Genomic DNA, 18549 nt, shown 5'->3' on the forward strand with positions numbered 1-18549 from the left:
GATGAAAGCTGACTCCACAGAAGCTGAGTCAACTGATGATGAGGAAATGGCCATGTTTACTAGAAAAATGAAAAAGTTGTTCAGAAGAAGTGAAAGAAATAGTAAGCGGCCATACAAGAGAGGAGATAGATATAAAGCTGAGTCCAGTGACACCAGACACAAAAAGGACAGCTCCAAGCCTGTCACATGTTATGAGTGCCATCAAACTGGGCATATTAAGTCAAGCTGTCCTAATCTGAAGAAAGATAAGAATGGTAGCAAAAAGGCAATGGTGGCCACATGGAGTGACAGTGATGAGTCGATATCATCTGAAGCTGAGCAAAATGAAACAGCCAACATATGTTTCAAGGCAGATGATGGAGCTGACCAATCTCAATTTGAGCAAGCTGACCTCTCTAGAGATTCTGAGCAGGAGGAAAACAACAATGAAGTAACATCCTTACTTTTGCTTAGAAATGAAATGGTAAATGCCCTGAGTGACTTATATACACTAACTAAGAAGTGTAACAAAAAGATTAAGGCACTCAGCAGGCGCTGCGACGAGATTGAGGAGGTCAAGCTGAGTGACCTCCGATATCTCCTCCAGGACAACTCAGATTTACATACCAACATGCAAATCTTACATAAGTTTGTCACGAAGGTTCAAACTGAGTCAAAGAAACTTAGAAAGGATGTCACAACATTACAGAACCAAATAAAAGGTTCAACTAAGAATAAACCCCATGCTGAGTACTCAGGTACTGGTCAGCATAAACAGCTTACTCAATGTAGCTATTGTGGGAAGAAAGGACACACAAAAGCTGTGTGCTGGCATAACAAACAGACTGTCCAATGTGATTTCTGTGGTAAGAAAGGTCATACTACCAATGTATGCTGGCATACTCAGCACAACAATGCTGACCACACTCAACATCACCCTCAAAGGGTAACTATGTGTGGCTTTTGTGGTAAAAGTGGCCATACTACAAAAGTATGTCGTCACAAGTTAAAATATGACGTTGCACCTGTTTACACTAACAAGAAAGGACCCAAAAAGAATTGGGTACCTAAAAACGAATAGTTTAAAATGTAGGTCAGCTTGACATGCGTGGAGAAATCAAAACTCTGGTATATAGATAGCGCATGCTCAAGACACATGACAGGTGATGAAACTCAGTTCATCACACTAAAGCTTAAACGAGGAGGTAGTGTAAGCTTTGGAGACAACAAGAAGGGCAAGATAGTTGGCTCAGGAACTATCGGAGGTAACCCTAAAATCGAGTCAGTCTCCTTAGTTAAAGGTCTCAAATATAATCTTCTAAGCGTAGCTCAGCTTTGCAAGAGTGGAAGGAAGGTTATATTTGATGATACTAAGTGTCAGATACTCGAGGGAAAAACAAATGATTTGATTTTAACAGCCCCTCGTGTAGAAAATGTTTACATGTTGAGTTTGGAAAAACAATTTTCAAAAAGTATATGCTTAGTGTCTAAAGAGGACAATTCCTGGCTATGGCATAGGAGACTTGGGCATGTCAGCATGGACCTCCTTGCCAAACTAGCTAGAAAGCAATTAGTTGAGGGATTATCCAAATTAAAGTATGAAAAAGATCAACTTTGTAATGCTTATCAGCAAGGTAAACAAACCAAAAAGTCTTTTCATAGTAAAAAGGTTGTCTCAACCAAAAGACCATTGGAATTACTACATTTGGATCTTTTCGGACCTATCCAGCCACTCAGCATGGGAGGTAAGAAATTTTCCTTAGTTATTGTGGATGATTTCTCTAGGTATACTTGGGTCATCTTGCTGAGTAGCAAAGATGAGACATTTGAGATGTTTACCACATTAGTCAAAAAGCTTAAAAATGACAAAGACCTAAGAGTAGCTCACATTAGAAGTGATAATGGTGGAGAATTCAAAAACCAATTGTTTGATGAATTCTGTGAAACTAATGGTATTGACCACAATTTCTCTGCCCCTAGGACTCCTCAACAGAATGGAGTTGTTGAAAGGAAAAATAGGACAATAGTAGAAATTGCCAGGACAATGCTGAGTGAAAATAGGCTTCCAAAGTATTTTTGGGGAGAAGCTGTCAATACAGCATGTTACATATTGAATAGGGCCTTGGTAAGACCTATATTAAAGAAAACTCCTTATGAACTTTGGAAAGGACGAAAGCCCAATATTGGATACTTTCGTGCCTTTGGGTGTAAATGTTTTATACTCAACACTAAAGATAATTTGGCAAAGTTTGATGCCAAAGCTGACGAAGCAATCTTTTTAGGGTACTCAACAAACAGCAAAGCATATAGAATTTATAATAAAAGAACTCAAGTTGTAGAAGAGTCAGTCCATGTAGATTTCGATGAAACTGACCCTGCAGGTAAGACAACTCAACCCATGGAGGATGAGCCGAACTCAGCTCATACTGACCTAACTGGAGGTGCTGAGCCATCAGCACAAGAGCTGACCAAAGGTAAAATTGAAACTGAAATTACCTTTGCTTACCAATCTGTCCCTGCAGAGATTGTAGAAACACTTGTTCCAAACAACTCAGCATTACCCAAGGAGATAAAAATTCCAAGAGGACATTCAGAAGAGTCCATCCTTGATGATGCCAACAACAAAGTAATGACTAGAGACCAGCTTAGGAAATTCCTTTGCAACGTTGCTTTCGTATCAGTTCATGAACCAAAGAACTTTGCTGATGCTGAGCATGATGAGTATTGGATCAATGCCATGCAAGAGGAGCTTGACCAATTCACGAGAAATGAGGTATGGGATTTAGTACCTAAACCTAGGAATCAAAAATCCATAGGAACTAAGTGGGTTTTTAGAAACAAACTAGATGAGCATGGAAATGTAATTAGGAACAAAGCTCGACTTGTAGCCCAAGGCTATAGTCAGCAAGAGCGCATTGACTATGGTGAAACCTTTGCACCAGTTGCTAGGTTAGAAGCTATACGTATATTGTGTGCATATGCTAGTTTCATGAACTTTAAATTGTATCAAATGGATGTCAAAAGTGCATTTCTTAATGGTTTTATAAACGAAGAGGTATATGTTAATCAACCTCTCGGTTTTGAAGATCCAAAATTTCCAAACCACGTTTATAAACTCAAGAAGGCCTTATATGGCCTGAAGCAAGTTCCAAGAGCTTGGTATGAAAGGTTGACCAACTTCCTGCTGACCAGGAATTATGTCAGAGGAAAAGCTGACACAACCCTGTTCATTAAGAAAAAGGGTAAACATACCCTACTTGCACAAATCTATGTAGATGATATAATATTTGGTGCTACTGACGAATCCTTGTGTCAAGAGTTTAGCAAACAGATGCAGACTGAGTTCAAAATGTCTATGATGGGAGAACTCAGCTTCTTCCTTGGACTTCAGATCAAGCAAGGTAAGAACGGCATCTTCATTAGTCAGTCCAAGTACACCAAGGAGATGTTAAAGAAATTTGATATGAAAGATTGTAAGCCCATATCAACCCCTATGGGTACTGATACTGTCCTATGCAAAGATGAGAAAGTAAGTCAATAGATAGTAAACTTTATCGAGGTATGATAGGCTCCTTACTTTATCTCACTGCTAGTAGACCTGATATACAGTACTCAGTATGTTATTGTGCAAGATATCAAGCTGACCCAAGGGAATCTCACTTAATTGCTGTAAAAAGAATTTTTAGATATTTGCAGAGCTCAGTTGATGCAGGTTTGTGGTATCCAGCCTCAAATGACTTCACACTCATAGGATACACTGATGCTGACTATGGACGGGATAAGCTAGAACGTAAGAGTACTTCAGGAGGATGCCATTTCCTTAGAAGATGTCTAGTATCTTGGTTCAGCAAGAAACAGCCATCAGTTGCTCTGTCTACAACTGAAGCTGAGTACGTTGCTGCTGGAAGCTGTGTAGCTCAAGTCCTATGGATAAAGCAACAACTTGAGGATTATGGAGTAAGAACTGAGACAATAGAGATCAAATGTGACAATAAAAGTGCCATTGATCTATCCAAGAATCCCATTCAACACAGTAGGATGAAGCATGTCAGCATAAGGCATCACTTCATCAGAGATCACGTACTAAAGAGTGAGATCAAGCTGACCTATGTGCCAACAAATGAATAGCTTGCAGATATCTTCACCAAGCCTTTGGCTCGTGAACAATTTAACATACTAAGGGAAGCTATCGATATGTCTAATCCTCTTCAATAATTCTAAGTATTTGAATAAATGGTGAGTGATTGTCATGCTGACTGATATCAATCTAGTAACTACTGCACATTGAGCTTAATAGTCTATGCTGAGTAGATACAAATGCTGAGTAAACATTCTGTGCTGAGTAGATAGACATATTGAGTAATCACCTTATGCCGAGTGAATGTACATGTTGTGTGATGAACATATGTTGAGTTACTAAGAGATAGGAAATCCATCTACGTAGAATTAAATACTCAGTATCATAAACGACTCATATTCCGGCAAACTGAGTAAATGCCCACTTACACCAATAAACAATGACACGTGTAACAAATCATACCTAGAAAAACGCAGTAATAATGAATACCCATGCGCCGAACCTGTCATAAATGGCAGAATCTTTATCGATTAAAGTCCCAAGATGAAAACGACTAGTTCATTAATGACTCAAAACTCTATAAGTAGTGGAAGAATCCCCACTCATTACTCTTTACGCTTACGATCTTCTGTAATCGAATCCTTCTCTCTCCCTAAACCTCAAAACCTTCATCTGCAACAATGGCTTCCGGCAAAAATGAAATCCCTAACGTCACCACTCAGCCTGGCCAAACCTCTGGCAAACCCACTCAAGCTGACCCCGCTGGTTCTTCAAAGCAAATAGAAAGGAATATGATCAAGGTCCATAAAAAGGTCAACAACTTGGAGGTTCTGAAGTGCAGATGGTTTTCTCCATGATTCGTCACCTCTAAGAAGCCATTCTGCGACTGGATCGAGAAGAATAAATGGACCGGTCTCTTCTCACTCTCCGGAAAAACATACCCCAGGCTGGTAAGAGAATTTTATTCTAACATGCTTGTTGATGAAGAAGATGCTGACTATTTGGAGACTACAGTCAAAGGTCAGAAAATCACCATAACCCCTGCCTATCTAACTACTTTGCTTGATTTACCAGACGAAGGAATAGAATTTAGGACAACAAAAGAGAAGGTACCAAAGGAGAAGCTTGACAAGATCAAGGGGTTCTGCAAGCCCAAAGATCATAAAGGTGAAATACCCAGCACCTGTATGGGGCAAGAACAGAAGATGGCTCACTACATGCTGACCAACTTCATCTTCCCCAAACTCAACTCAGTCTCATCTGCCTCCAATTTTGAACAGTGCTTCATATGGCACATGTTGACCTACACTCCACTTAACATGCCCGTCTTTCTAGTTGGGGCTCTTCAACGCAGTAGAAAGAAGCTCAGGCTGGGTTCTCTGATCAATAAGATCATTGAGGACAAACAGATTGAGACAATCAATGAAACTGATACCTTAGGAAATGAGATCACAGCAGCTCTGCTGGTTGGGTTATTATACAATCAACCATTGAAAGGATATGAAGAAGCTGAAGATGTTGAGGAAAATGATGAAGCTGAGCTAGCAGTTGAGCCTGAAAAGGAAACTGAGAAAGAAGTGGAGGCTCCTGCTGAGTCACCTAAGGAAAAGAAGAGGAAGAAGAGAAAGGCCATTGACACATGCTCCAAAGACATCAATGCTGTCCCAAAGAAAGTGAGACTAGTGTCTCAAGAAAAAGTTAAAGCTGACAAGGCTAAGGAGAAAGCTGAGTCGGCAGAGAAGAGAAAGAGGCCAGAAGAGCCTGAGGATGAAGAAGAGGGAACTCTGGAATCCCCTTTGATGAAAAGGAAGAAGGTTAATACCTTAAAGACAGTTGAAGCTGATCCCCTAGATTGGGTTGTATCCTCCAAAGGTCATGGAACTGACCTAGAAAAGGAAACTGAGAAAGAAACTGAGCAAAGAGCTGAGAAAGCAAATGTTGAAAAAGAAAGGGAAGCTGAGAAAGAAACTCATGTTGAGGAAAACGTCCATACTGAGCAGGAAGAACATGCTGATATTGAGCAACCTCAGGGTGATGTTGAGCAAAGAGTTGAGGAAGGAGAAAATGTTACTGTTGAGGATCATGTTGAGCAACATGAGCATCCAACTATGGTAGAAGAGACAGTTGATACTGATGAGGAGAACATTGATGCTGACCCTTCTCCTCCCAAGGAACAAAGGTTTAAGCGACTTAAGAAGAAAGCCCATAAAACTCAAGTTATTGATCTCCTTGCAGACTCTCCTCCTTAAGATATTGATGCTGAAATGTCCAAAATTCAGTTCAAATATTTCTCTCATGATGCTGAGCCTGAGTCTCCTCCAACGGATCTTGTGCAAAACCAAGCCTCTGTTACTCATATTGAGGAACAAGCCAAGACTCCGGAGAATCCAAAGCATGCTCAAGATGATACAAATCCTACTTCAACTTCACCCACTCAGGATGAGCAGATCAACATGATTAATCAAACTCCACCTCCAACTCAGCATGTTGACAACTCAGCTCCTGAAGATAATCTGCATCAAAGTCCAGTCACCAATCAGGGTAATCAATCTGGCAAACAGCCAACTCCTCCACCCTCAAGCTCAATTCCAGCCTCTGAGACAAATGCGGCTCAATTCACCTACTTGAATGCCACTGAGTCAGGCCGACGCATCATTGCCTCTGCTCAGTCCTTGCTTCAAGAATTGAACCCTCCTCAAGCTGATGCTGCTAGATCTTCTCATACTGAGCCCTCTCAACTGCCTGGAATCACTCAGCTTCTCAATGAACTAAGAGGACTCAAGGATCTAGTAAGTGTTATGACCACCATTCAAACTCAGCAACCAAGGCAAGACCAAATAACAAAGTTGACTGAATTAGTTCTCACAATGGTGAACCATCTGAACTCGCTTGAAGGAAAAATCCAACAACCATCAGAAGTTAATCCAGGGTATGCCACTTCTGCTGAACTTCAAGGATATTTTGCTAAGTTAACTGCAGAACTGACCAAATCAAGCGCACCTGGCAATGCTGAGTTTGCCACCTCTGCTGAACTTCAAGAATACTTTACCAAGCTTAATGCTGAGCTGACTAGTACGTGTGACTTAGTATCCTCCTCCTCCCAGTGCACAATTGACCAACTGAGTGAAGTAGTAAGTTTACTCAACATCAACAAAGCACAAATGGATGTTGATCCAGTTTCCAACAGTCAACTCTTGAGCTTTTCCCAAGCCATTATAAAGGCAATGCGCATCAACAATGCCCAGCGCATGTTTTATGACTCTGCCTTGCTCAAGATGTACCACCAATCTTTTGGTCAGCTCACCAGCTCGCTCACCTGGCTTAGCAAATCTCATGAATGCCTGCTCAACATGATTAGCAGTTCTATTCGGGTTCCTCGCCATGTCCAAGATGACAGTGTCCCTATAATTGATGGCTTGCGAGAAAGTACTAAGAGGCTCCAGCGTTACTCAACTCACCTCTCCTCTCATGCTTGCACCGACATATTCATTTATAAACCCGATGATGGCAAAACGGGGGAGACAAGTCAAGAAGGAACTCAGCTTGCAGGAAGTAAAGACAAATGTAAAGGAATAGCTCAAGCTGACCACCAAGCTCAGAAGAAGAAGAAGAACTAGATATAGTCTAGTCAATGTCTAGAACTTAGCATAGAATATTTCATATATGTTTTTGCTTTATCTTTTTGCTTAATCTATGTCAAGAACTATTTCCTCAATCTGGTCGATAAAATTGAACAAACAAATTAAGAAGTTAAACATACTCAGTATACATTAACACTAAAATACTGATGTAATAAACTGAGTAGCAACATACTTCTAATATTTTTGAAAACTGACTTAAATCAAATTAGCTCAGATCTTGAAAAATCTAACATTAAATTAAGTCGGTATACACAAATGTCTTAAGGATAATTCAATTAAATCTTGGAAGGTTTAGAATTAAGTTAAGACAATATGTGCAACCCTTACGGGGGAGTCATTTCAAAAATATATCAATCATGGGGTAACTTATAACTGAGTTCCATAATTATGTATTTTGCCAACATCAAAATGGGGGAGTTTGTTGAAACACCTTTCCACAAGATTTTGATTTGACAAAATCATCCATGATTAAAAGGCAATTAAATTTAAATGCTTTGATTTAATTGTACTAATGTGTTTGTTCAATATTGAGTGCAAATATATATATAAAGTTAGACAGGTCAAAAGTCAGCATAAGACAAAGCTGAGTGGAACGGAATTCAGCATAAACGAAATAAAAGCTGAGTGGAGTAGAACTCAGTCTCAGAAGTCTTCTTCAAAATTGCCAGAACGAAGCTGACTAAATTAGAAGACTCCTTCAGAATTGAATAAACAGAACGGAGCTAACTAAGAAGGAACTCAGCATGGAAGTTGAACATTCGAAGATAACGAATGAAGCTGAGTGACAGTCAGGACATCATGAAGGATCTGTTCACTAAAGGACAAAGTCTGCCAATCTCCTGCACCAATAATTGAAGCCTCGAAAATACACAGAAGACTAATTCCAAAAATCATGGGTCTATGGATTATTGGTAAAAGACAACTGGCACAAAAAGACAAGTCTGATGCAAGAAGACAAAACCTGACGCCTGAAGAAAACAGAGGAAGGGAATGGCGGAACAGTCTGAAGCTGACCAGAAGATGTTCCCTAAAAGAGCCGTTTTGGACTTAACGGCTAAATCATCTCAAATGATCCAATCTTCAGAAATTCATCTATAAAAGGACAATGATAGTTCTTGGATCATTTGCCGAAGTATCAAAAGAAAAATGCAAGAGAGAAAATCTTGAAAGCACTCAAATACAAAAAGATCTTACACCAACTTTTCTATTCTCTGTGTAAATGCTAGATTGATTGTTTTGTAATCATCTAAAGTGTTCTTTAGTTGAAAAAGAACAAGTGTGTGATCAATAGGAATATTGAGAGTGTTGAGCTGAGTACTTGGTTGTAAGTATTCAGTGGTAGAAAAATCTAAGTACTGGGTTGTAGTACTTAGTAGGAGCTGAGTAGACGAATAGAGGACGTACTCTTGCATACTCACTGCCTTGTAAAGGTTTTGTGCTCTACCTTGAAAGAGCTCAGTATTGGATTGAAAATCCCAAGAGGAACTGGGGACTGGACGTAGGCAGAGAGACAGAACCAGGATAAGTCGTGCTGAGTAACTTCTAAACTCTTTCTCTCAATATATATATATATATATATATATATATATATATATATATGTGCATGTGTTGCTTGTTGTATTTACTTAGCTTATAAATTGTTAAAACTGAAACTGAGTAAATCTGAGTGCTAAGTTGGAAGCTGACATTTCAAGTGTCAATTCCCAACTCTCAAGTCAAGCAGTCTTAGTCAGCATAGAACTAAAACTGTCTGACTAATCAATCGGCCGTGCTGACCAACACGCTGAGTTATCAAACTCTTAAAATAACATTAAGTCAGCATAATTAAAAGCGAAAAAGTTACATTAGTTCCTATCCCCCCCCTTGGAACTAATTACTAGGGACCAACAATATATTCCTGTTCTAGTCAACCTTTTAACTTCTGAAGATGTGTCAATACAAGAAAATTCAGTTACTGCTATTCTAAATCTTTCCATATATGAATCTAACAAGGCAATGATAATGCTTGCTGGTGCCATTCCATCTATTGTTCAAATTCTCCGAGCTGAGAGCACAGAAGCAAGAGAGAATGCAGCAACAACACTTTTTAGCTTGTCACTTGGGGATGAGAACAAAGTAATAATTGGTGCATCCGGGGCAATACCAGCTTTAGTAGAGCTGCTTGAAAATGGAGGGCCAAGAGGAAAAAAAGACACTGCAACAGCCTTGTTCAATCTTTGCATTTATCAAGGGAACAAGGGTAGGGCTGTGATGGCTGGAATTATCAAAAAGAAGCATAGATAACAGGATACTAATAGCAGAAGCAAGAGATATATATTCTTGTTCTAGTCAACCTTTTAACTTCTAAAGATGTGTCAATACAAGAAAATTTTGTTACTGCCATTCTAAATCTTTCCATTTATGAATCTAACAAGGCAATGATAATGCTTGCTAGTGCCATTCCTTCTATTGTTCAAATTCTCCGAGCTGGGAGCGCAGAAGCAAGAGAGAATGAAGGTGCAAGACTTTTTAGCTTGTCATTTGGGGAAGAGAACAAAATAATAATTGGTGCATCCGGGGCAATACCAGCTTTAGTAGAGCTGCTTGAAAATGGAGGGCCAAGAGGAAAAAAAGATGCTGCAACAAACTTATTCAATCTTTGCATTTATCAAGGGAACAAGGGTAGGGCTGTGAGGGCTGGAATTATAAAAAAGAAGCACAGATAACAGGATACTAATAGCAGAAGCATGAGCTCTATATTCCTGTTCTATTCAACCTTTTAACTTCTGAAGATGTGTCAATACAAGCAAATTCAGTTACTGCTATTCTAAATCTTTCCATATATGAATCTAACAAGGCAATGATAATGCTAGCTGGTGCCATTCCTTCTATTGTTCAAATTCTCCGAGCTGGGAGCGCAGAAGCAAGAGAGAATGCAGCAGCAAGACTTTTTAGCTTGTCCCTTGGGGAAGAGAACAAAATAATAATTGGTGCATCCGGGGCAATACCAGCTTTAGTAGAGCTGCTTAAAAATGGAGGGCCAAGAGGAAAAAAAGACATTGCAACAGCCTTGTTCAATCTTTGCATTTATCAAGGGAACAAGGGTAGGGCTGTAAGGGCTGGAATTATAAAAAAGAAGAACAGATATCAGCATACTAATAGCAGAAGCATGAGCTATATATTCCTGTTCTAGTCAACCTTTTAACTTCTGAAGATGTGTCAATACAAGAAAATTCAGTTACTGCTATTCTAAATCTTTCCATATATGAATCTAACAAGGCAATGATAATGCTTGCTGGTGCCATTCCTTCTATTGTTCAAATTCTCCGAGCTGGGAGCGCAGAAGCAAGAGAGAATGCAGCAGCAAGACTTTTTATCTTGTCACTTGGGGATGAGAACAAAATAATAATTGGTGCATCCGGGGCAATACCAGCTTTAGTAGAGCTGCATGAAAATGGAGGGCAAAGAGGAAAAAAAGACGCTGCAACAGCCTTGTTCAATCTTTGCATTTATCAAGGGAACAAGGGTAGGGCTATGAGGGCTGGAATTATCAAAAAGAAGCACAGATATCAACATACTAATGGCAGAAGCATGAGCTATATATTCCTGTTCTAGTCAACCTTTTAACTTCTGAAGATGTGTCAATACAAGAAAATTCTGTTACTGCCATTCTAAATCTTTCCATTTATGAATCTAACTAGGCAATGATAATGCTTGCTAGTGCCATTCCTTCTATTGTTCAAATTCTCCGAGCTGGGAGCGCAGAAGCAAGAGAGAATGCAGGTGCAAGACTTTTTAGCTTGTCATTTGGGGAAGAGAACAAAATAATAATTGGTGCATCCGGGGCAATACCAGCTTTAGTAGAGCTGCTTGAAAATGGAGGGCCAAGAGGAAAAAAAGATGCTGCAACAAACTTATTCAATCTTTGCATTTATCAAGGGAACAAGGGTAGGGCTGTGAGGGCTGGAATTATAAAAAAGAAGCACAGATAACAGGATACTAATAGCAGAAGCATGAGCTCTATATTCCTGTTCTATTCAACCTTTTAACTTCTGAAGATGTGTCAATACAAGCAAATTCAGTTACTGCTATTCTAAATCTTTCCATATATGAATCTAACAAGGCAATGATAATGCTAGCTGGTGCCATTCCTTCTATTGTTCAAATTCTCCGAGCTGGGAGCGCAGAAGCAAGAGAGAATGCAGCAGCAAGACTTTTTAGCTTGTCCCTTGGGGAAGAGAACAAAATAATAATTGGTGCATCCGGGGCAATACCAGCTTTAGTAGAGCTGCTTAAAAATGGAGGGCCAAGAGGAAAAAAAGACATTGCAACAGCCTTGTTCAATCTTTGCATTTATCAAGGGAACAAGGGTAGGGCTGTAAGGGCTGGAATTATAAAAAAGAAGAACAGATATCAGCATACTAATAGCAGAAGCATGAGCTATATATTCCTGTTCTAGTCAACCTTTTAACTTCTGAAGATGTGTCAATACAAGAAAATTCAGTTACTGCTATTCTAAATCTTTCCATATATGAATCTAACAAGGCAATGATAATGCTTGCTGGTGCCATTCCTTCTATTGTTCAAATTCTCCGAGCTGGGAGCGCAGAAGCAAGAGAGAATGCAGCAGCAAGACTTTTTATCTTGTCACTTGGGGATGAGAACAAAATAATAATTGGTGCATCCGGGGCAATACCAGCTTTAGTAGAGCTGCATGAAAATGGAGGGCAAAGAGGAAAAAAAGACGCTGCAACAGCCTTGTTCAATCTTTGCATTTATCAAGGGAACAAGGGTAGGGCTATGAGGGCTGGAATTATCAAAAAGAAGCACAGATATCAACATACTAATGGCAGAAGCATGAGCTATATATTCCTGTTCTAGTCAACCTTTTAACTTCTGAAGATGTGTCAATACAAGAAAATTCTGTTACTGCCATTCTAAATCTTTCCATTTATGAATCTAACTAGGCAATGATAATGCTTGCTGGTGCCATTCCTTCTATTGTTCAAATTCTCCGAGCTGGGAGCGCAGAAGCAAGGGAGAATGCAGCAGCAACACTTTTTAGCTTGTCACTTGGGGATGAGAACAAAATAATAATTGGTGCATCCGGGGCAATACCAGCTTTAGTAGAGCTGCTTGAAAATGGAGGGCAAAGAGCAAAAAAAGACGCTGCAACTGCCTTGTTCAATCTTTGCATTTATCAAGTGAACAAGGGTAGGGCTGTGAGGGCTGGAACTATCAAAAAGAAGCACAGATAACAGGATACTAATAGCAGAAGCAAGAGCTATATATTCCTGTTCTAGTCAACCTTTTAACTTCTAAAGATGTGTCAATACAAGAAAATTCTGTTACTGCCATTCTAAATCTTTCCATTTATGAATCTAACAAGGCAATGATAATGCTTGCTGGTGCCATTCCTTCTATTGTTCAAATTCTCCGAGCTGGGAGCGCAGAAGCAAGAGAGAATGCAGCAGCAACACTTTTCAGCTTGTGACTTGGGGATGAGAACAAAATAATAATTGGTGCATCCGGGCAATACCAGCTCTAGTAGAGCTGCTTTAAAATGGAGGGCCAAGAGGAAAAAAAGACGCTGCAATAGCCTTGTTCAATTTTTGCATTTATCAAGGGAACAAGGGTAGGGCTATGAGGGCTGGAACTATAAAAAAGAAGCACAGATAACATGATACTAATAGCAAAAGCAGGAGCAATATATTCCTGTTCTAGTCAACCTTTTAACTTCTGAAGACGTGTCAATACAAGAAAATTCAGTTACTTCTATTCTAAATCTTTCCATATATGAATCTAACAAGGCAATGATAATGCTTGCTAGTGCCATTCCTTCTATTGTTCAAATTCTCCGAGCTGGGAGCGCAGAAGCAAGAGAGAATGCAGCAGCAACACTTTTTAGCTTGTCACTTGGGGATGAGAACAAAATAATAATTGGTGCATCCGGGGCAATACCAGCTTTAGTAGAGCTGCTTGAAAATGGAGGGCCAAGACGAAAAAAAGACGCTTCAACAGCCTTGTTCAATCTTTGCATTTATCAAGGGAACAAGGGTAGGGCTGTGAGGGCTGGAATTATAAAAAAGAAGCACATATAATAGGATACTAATAGCAGAAGCAAGAGCTATATATTTCTGTTCTAGTCAACCTTTTAACTTCTAAAGATGTGTCAATACATGAAAATTATGTTACTGCCATTCTAAACCCGACTGGGAATAGCCTTTTGAGATGATGTGTGATGCAAGCGATACGTGTGTGGGAGATGTTCTGGGGCAGAGGGTTGAGAAGAAATTTCGGCCTATCTATTATGCAAGAAAAACATTAACCGAGACCCAGCAGAATTACACCACGACGGAAAAAGAGCTCCTCGCAGTTGTGTATGCTTTCGACAAATTTCGCCCCTACTTGGTGCTATCAAAAGTCATTGTTCACACAGACCATGCTGCACTATGCTACCTGTTCGCCAAGAAGGATGCAAAACCAAAGCTGATACGGTGGTTGCTTTTACTTCAAGAGTTCAATCTCGAAATTAAGGATAAGAAGGGAACGGAAAATGTAGCAGCTGATCATTTGTCAAGAATTCCTCACCAAAGAAACCAAGAACAACCTGAGATTTTGGAGAGTTTTCCAGACGAACGTCTCTATATTGCACAACCTGCTCCATGGTTTGCTGACATAGCCAATTATCTAGCCAGTTCACTTAAACCTCACAACCTGTCCACTAATCAAAGGAGGAAGTTCTATGCTGAAATTAAATATTATTTTTGGGAGGACCCCTATATTTTCAGGTTGTGTGCCGACCAAATTATTCAAAGATGTATATCTCAAGAGGAGGGATAGGCTGTTCTAAGCCATTGTCATGACCGAGAAGCTGGAGGACACCATAGCGCTAGCAGAACTGCAGCAAAAGTACTTCAATCAGGTTTTTTCTGGCCAACACTCTTTAAAGATGCCAATCTGTTCGTTCGCACTTGCAATGAGTGCCAACGAACATGCAATATCTCAGCTAGAAATGCCATGCCCCTCAACAACATAGTTGTGTGTGAAATTTTTGATATATGGGGCATAGATTTTATGGGTCCATTCCCTACATCTTTTGGGCATAAATATATCTTAGTAGCTGTTGATTATGTGAGCAAGTGGGTTGAAGCAATGGCTAGTCCCACCAATGACGCCCGTGTGGTTGTAAAATTCCTTAAAAGGTTGTTTGCCAGATTCGGTGTCCCATGAGCGATCATTAGTGATCAAGGAACCCACTTTTGCAATGCCAAATTTGAGAAGCTGATGGGCAAGCTTGGAGTCTCTCACAGAATTGCCACACCTTACCATCCACAAGCAAGTGGACTGGTGGAGATTTCCAATCGTGAAATCAAAAGAATTTTAGAAAAAACTGTTGGCAGTTCTAGGAGAGACTGGGCAAACAAGCTTGACGATGCTCTTTGGGCATATAGAACGGCCTATAAAACACCAATCGGAATGTCTCCGTTTAGATTGTTATACGGCAAGTCTTGTCACCTGCCGGTTGAAATGGAACACAGGGCCTTTTGGGCATTAACCTTCTTAAATTTTGAGCAACAGGCTGTGGGAGACCAATAAAGACTTCAACTCTGTGACATGGAGGAGTTCAGGCTGTTTTCGTATGAGAATGCGGTGAATTACAAAGACAAGACCAAGATGTGGCACGATAGAAAAATTCAGATAAAGACGTTTCACGAAGGACAAAGAGTTCTCTTGTACAACTCGAGACTCAGGTTGTTTCCTGGGAAGCTTAAATAAAGATGGATGGGACCTTATCTGGTGAACAAGGTGTTTGGTCATGGTGCAGTTGAAATTGGCAAGGAGGGTCAGAAACCTTTTAAGGTGAATGGGCAAAGATTGAAACCCTATCTAGAGAACGATCACACAAGGAAGATCGATACAGTTCACTTCCAAGACCCCCCAAGCCAGTAGAAGCACAAACAAGGTGTTCGCTACAAACACCAATTGTAGCACAAGTAACTTTGCATTTAAATTAGTTTGCATTTCAAATTTTGTTAAATTTTGTTAAAGGTAGTTTAGATCCATTTTGTGTCGTGCAATGGTCCGTATTATGTATCTCCGGCGCAAGCAAAGATGTAAAACTTACATTTTTTCCACAAGGATCGAGTTTTACATTTTTACTTGTTCAAATAGGGAGTTGATTTACCCTTCCATGGACAGACTATCCTTGGAAACTAGGAGGCGAACTAAAAGTCTGAAAAAGTAAAATGTCTCATCATAGGTCACTAGGTACTTCTTTCACATGCTCTCCTTTCCTCGATAAAATCCAACGGATAGGGGAGTCATAAATTCAAATTTTAAAGCGTGACCGTTTGTCGCCCCAGGGTCTTTACATGTAACGCGCCTTTTGCCAACCACTTGTCCAAGTGGCGTCCTTTGGACCGCTCTCATAAAGGCGGGTTGGCAACATGACGTTTCATTTCCTCTCCTTACTTAAGGAGACCAACCAAAAATACGGCCCCTCGTTCGACCTATATTATTTTCACATTTTTATTTCACGGTTCACCACATGCTCTGTGCTCTTTATCATTGGGAAACCCTATTTAGACTTGAGCGCAGGATGAGAACTCATGGATCTGGCAAGCAGGTAAAAATCGAAGGATCAATGAAGAAAGAAAAAGCTAAGGGCAAAATGACGGGAACAAGCACAGTTGCTTTCATCCCTGACGAAAAATTGGTGAAAAAGCTGTCTCAGTTCAAAGATGCTGCAGTGCAGACATACTACGAGGAACTTGTGCAACTTGAATTCGGGCCTGTGAGAACAGTTTGCTGGGAGACCTTGAAGAAGCTCAAACTTGACGTGCGTGTGTGGAAACTCATGGAGGCATGCCATTTCGGCTGTTTCTTTGAAATAACGGAGCCAGCCTACAAGGAACTCACGTTGGAATTCTTGGCTACGTTTAAGCGTCATCCCGAGATCACAGACCCGGACGAGGAATGAAAGTTTAGTTTCAGACTAATGACCCACACCCAACGGCCTTCATTGAACATGTTTAACAGTTTATTGGGTGCCACGGATGATGATGACCTAGAGTCGGAAAGTTACAAGGAGGCGTTCACTCAAACCACTGATGTGTTTGACCCACAAGCTTTCTGGCAATCTATTTCGAACCAGCCGAGGTATGACGGTAGTGTTTCTAAGGCGTCGAATATTGATGACTATGCCGTCCGTTACCTATATAAACTGGTCTCTGGCACCATCTTTGCCCGCGAAAACCAGGCCACTATTCCCCATGTCGACCTTACGGCTATGTGGAGTATGACAACTGGGCCCAGAATGAATTTAGGCTATTGGTTTGGGGAGTACATTGCCAACTTTGGAAAGAAGAATTCCTCGGTCATTTGCTGTGGGAGTATCGTGACTCGGATTGCAGCTGAGATTGGAGTTTTTAAGCCAGAGGACCGCACTCGGCTCACTGTTATGAACCACCCTGACCAGATTGATTTAAGGAGTTTACAGAGCATGTTGTTTGGGAAAATGGTGAATGGGAAGTGGGTATGGATGGCAGACTTTGTTGAATCAAGGAGAGTCGAAAGCCAAAAGCCGAAAGAGAAAGAGTGAACCTACTGTCTCTGTCTCCTCTGAGTCCGAGCAAGTTGAGCATGAAAAAGACCTTGCCTTTTACATGAAATGTGCAAAGCTCACCAATGATGATATTGTTTATAAGTTCAATGCCCTGTTTGCACAAAATGTAGCTAACCAAGACCAGATCCATGCCCTTGAGCATAAAACTGCTATTCTGTAAAGTGAGGTGGATATGCTGAAGCACCTCTCTGTAGAAGAGCATGGGCGGGAAAGTCCTTCGGGTACCTCGGTCAAAAGTCCGGTAAGAGCGAAATCTGCTGCCCCTGAAACACATGCCGCTACCTCCTCGAAAGGGGATGGTACTGCTCCTGCTAAGGATTGAGAGGTTGAGTCCTCTCGTTCCCCACTTGTCTAAACCTTCACACTTGTTGCTATCCAAGCATCTGGTAACACTTATAACCCTTCTTTGCATTTATTATTACACTCCAATGCGATCATGTTATGATTCTTTTTGTCCCGTTTTTAGTGTAACATTGGGGACAATGTTGATTTTTATTTGGGGGTGGGATTCATGCGTTTAAACTGCAAAAGTTTTGAGCATAACATGATAAGAAGATGAAACATGTTGTTGTTATAGAATGATATGTTTGACAATTTACCCTCTAATAAATCTCGACGTCCGCTTTAAGCAAATTGTCCATTATTGGTCTTCTTGTAATTATCTCATTCTCTTGTCTAATTCCTAGATGTTTGTGCTTTTGTGATTGCGGTTTGAGGTAATAGCTTTGTGTAATTATTTGAACTCCCAAATCGAGAAGTTCTAAAAAAATTTAAGTTTTAAATCAATATTCACTTAAAGAATCTCCTGCTCCAATGCAAAAGCCCTAAAATGTGAGAACTTGAGCCTACATTAGCATGAAAATGCATTGTTTCTTCATGAGAGGGCTAGTGCATATTGTCCTTAGGTAGGTATTGCTTTGGTTGCCTAGTCAAAATGGTAAAATTGTGGAAGAACATAGGAGGAAAAAGGCATTTAGATCCCATATTCACTCCACAAAAAGCCTACCCGTGCTTTGCACCCACATTTTTAGGATATCCAACTTGAGCCTTAGCTTATTCTTTCTTAAACACTACGTAATGGAACCAATTCCCTTCACTGAAATCCCAAAATACCTTGAATTTGTCTCATGCCTCAGAACAAGCTGCGCGAGTTAAGGAAAATTACAATTTTAAGAAATTCTGAGTGGATAAAAATAAATTTGTTGAAATGGTGACATCTGAGGAATGATGATTGAGTGAAGTTT

At 40.2% G+C, this 18549-nt stretch overlaps 1 pseudogene; it reads left to right on the forward strand.

Annotated features, from left to right (window-relative positions):
* The first annotated feature begins 12647 nt into the window (after positions 1–12647).
* LOC136208038 (U-box domain-containing protein 11-like) lies at positions 12648–13778 on the forward strand (annotated as a pseudogene).
* Positions 13779–18549: the final 4771 nt, after the last annotated feature.

Source organism: Euphorbia lathyris, chromosome 10, assembly GCF_963576675.1.
Source record: "Euphorbia lathyris chromosome 10, ddEupLath1.1, whole genome shotgun sequence".
Lineage (NCBI taxonomy): Eukaryota > Viridiplantae > Streptophyta > Magnoliopsida > Malpighiales > Euphorbiaceae > Euphorbia > Euphorbia lathyris.